The sequence below is a fragment of the Rhinopithecus bieti genome, unplaced genomic scaffold, assembly GCF_001698545.2.
Source record: "Rhinopithecus bieti isolate Rb0 unplaced genomic scaffold, ASM169854v2 scaffold_36959, whole genome shotgun sequence".
Classification (NCBI taxonomy): Eukaryota; Metazoa; Chordata; class Mammalia; order Primates; family Cercopithecidae; genus Rhinopithecus; species Rhinopithecus bieti.
In genome coordinates this window covers 680175-683094 of record NW_016816945.1, presented here as the reverse complement: position 1 = coordinate 683094, position 2920 = coordinate 680175, and positions in this window count along the sequence as shown.

The following is a 2920-nucleotide window of genomic DNA, read 5'->3' as shown; positions in this document are numbered from 1 at the left end:
AAAAAAAAAAAAAAAGAATAACAGTTATGTGGGAAGGCAGTTATTGACTATAGGGAACACGAGGGAGTTGGTAACATTGGGGGCTGATAACATTCTATATCTTGATAGAGATGTTGGTTACATAAATGTTTACATATATAAAACTACATCAGGCTGTACACTTAAGATTTGTGTACTTTATCTGTAAAATAAAATTGTAAACATATATTATGCTTCCTAAACTAGTGTAATCTGAGTAAGTCCGTTGTCTTGTTAATTGCCAATTAATTTCTTGACTTTGGTAATGCACTATAGTTATGTAAGATGTTACCACTGGGGGAAGTTGGATGATGGGTACACAGAATTTCTCTGTACTGTTTTGCAACTTCTTGTGAGTCTATAGTTTTTTCAAAATATGAAGTGAAAAAAATCTTATCCTTCCTATTCTTCATTTAAAAATCAGACAGTTTAAGCATACTGTTCTTTCCATCATAATCCTTCTTGCCTTCAACCAAATTTGTGGATCTAATTAATTTATTTTCTTTTCTAAGTGATTTCAGGCTCGCCCTTCCCTCCCTCCCTCCCTTCCTCCCTCTTTTCCTTCCTTCCTTCCTTCCTTCCTTCCTTCCTTCCTTCCTTCTTTCCTTCCTTCCTTCTTTCTTTCCTTCCTCCTTTCCTTCCTTCCTTCCCCCCTTCCTCCCTTCCTTCCTCCCATCCAGACTTTCCTTCTTTCATTCATTCATTCTATTTGCCTGTCATCCATCCATCTATTATTAAATCCTTCCTTCTTTCCTTTTCTCCCTCCTTCCTTTCCTTGAGTATCATTGAATCTGGTCTGTTTCTCCTTTCTGCCTCCTCTAGATCACCCTACCTCAGTGAATACCTGCTCTGAGAGGGCATCTCCACTTTTCTGCCCATAGACTCTTACTGCCCCATGCCTTGGTGAATCTAAGAGCTAGGAAGTCTAGAAGTCTTAATTCCACTACCCTCCCTGCTCTAAACCCTGTTGACCTATGGGCAGGCCTCTAATTTCTCTCTCTCTTTCTTTCTTTCTTTCTTTCTTTCTTTCTTTCTTTCTTTCTTTCTTTCTTTCTTTCTTTCTTTCTTCTTGCTTTCCTTCCTTCCTTCCTTCCTTCCTTCCTTCCTTCCTTCCTTCCTTTCTTTTTTCCTTTCTTTCTTTTTTTTTTTTTCGAGACAGAGTCTTACTCTGTCACCCAGGCTAGAGTGCAGTGGCACGATCTCTGCTCACTGCAGCCTCCACCTCCCAGGTTCCAGCAGTTCTCCTGCTTTAGCCTCCCGGGTAGCTGGGATTACAGGTGCACACCACTATGCCCAGGTAATTTTTATATTTTTAGTAGAGACGGGGTTTCACCATGTTAGCCAGGCTGGTCTTGAACTCCTGACCTCAGGTGATCCACCCGCCTCGTCCTCTCAAAGTGCTAGGATTACAGACGTGAGCCACTGCACCCGGCATAATTTCTAAGTCTGGGTTTACCTGTTTGGAAAATGGGTTGAATAATAGATGCCTCCTTCACAAGGATGTTGAACTTTAATTACTGTTTGCAACGTTGCTTAAGGGAGGAGATGAAAGGCATTTTTCAAGTTCATGTTACTGGCATTAGTAGTAAAGCTGAGGAATTTGTTTGTGAGTTTGTAAGGTTGTTATAACTGGGAAAAGGGTGAAAAAAAGGTTGATTTTATGTGGAAAAACCTTACCCAAAAAACAGCCACAGATTCTGGTTAGTATAAATAGCAAGAACACGTTGTACCTCAAAGTACTTTGCAAATTTCACATTCTTCCATGCCCCTGGAAAGATAGAACCCACAATTCCAAAACTGAAAATAAGAAGTTTACCTGGGGTAAGGCAGGAAATTCAAGAGCTGAGTTTTGGCTGAGACCATTCTGAGTTCTCTTCATAATTTGCAAGAAAACGCAGTTAAAGCACAGAGTTCTGTATTTTACCATCAATACTTTTCTTTTCTTTTGCATTCTGATCACATTTCTATCAATAATACAGGTCACAAAACTTTTGGAAATCTACCATTTTGGGGAGCACTTTATAAAGGCGAGGTTAGGATAAAATAAAAGGCCAAAACTCAGCTCAAGCCTTCAAAGCATTTACCATCAAACCAGAAGATAAATAGGAGTGAGTGGCCTATATTTAGAATTTACTTCACAGTGCCCTGTTATTAATAATAACTGCCCCCTTTGGAGTGTCCAAAGCCCTTTAAAATACATTACTTCATTTGATCCACCGACAGTGCTGGAATTACAAGCTCTGGTTTAAAGAAGAAAGACTGAGGCTCCCACAGAAGTGACTTTTCTAAGGCTACAAAGCCGCCAAGTGATGGCATCGGGACTGAAACTTAGTCTTGGTAATTGGAATGGTCTAGAGGAATCTAGTGGAATGAGGCAGTGTTCTTTCCACTGTACTGCTATCCTAGTAGAACTCAAAGGAGAACCTTGGTGTTTTGTCTTAGGTTCAAAGCTAGTCTGTGCCAAAGATCAATGCCATGTGGCATCTAATCAGAGAGGAGGTATAGTGTAGAGGGTAAGGGTGTGGATTTGGACTCAGAGGCTCTGGTTTTTTTCCTGGCTTTTAATGGCTATAAAGATTGGAGCATATGACTTGACTTTGCTGAGCTTCAGTTTCCTTGTCTGTTAAGTGGGTATATAATAACAATGTTTGCAACTTTACTAGGTTCTATTAACAGAGTTAATCTATGAAGAGCACTTAGCACTGTGCCTGGCAGACATGGGCTTTGCCAAAAACTATGAGGTGATCTTAGTAGACAAATGAATGGCCAGTGCATCTTAAATCCTGAAATGAACCATCTTGGGCCAAAAACTCAAAAGAATTAAAACCTAAACCAAACCAAAACAAAACCAAACCCTTTTATTTTATTTTTAATTTAAGTTTTTTTTTTTTTTTTTTTTTTT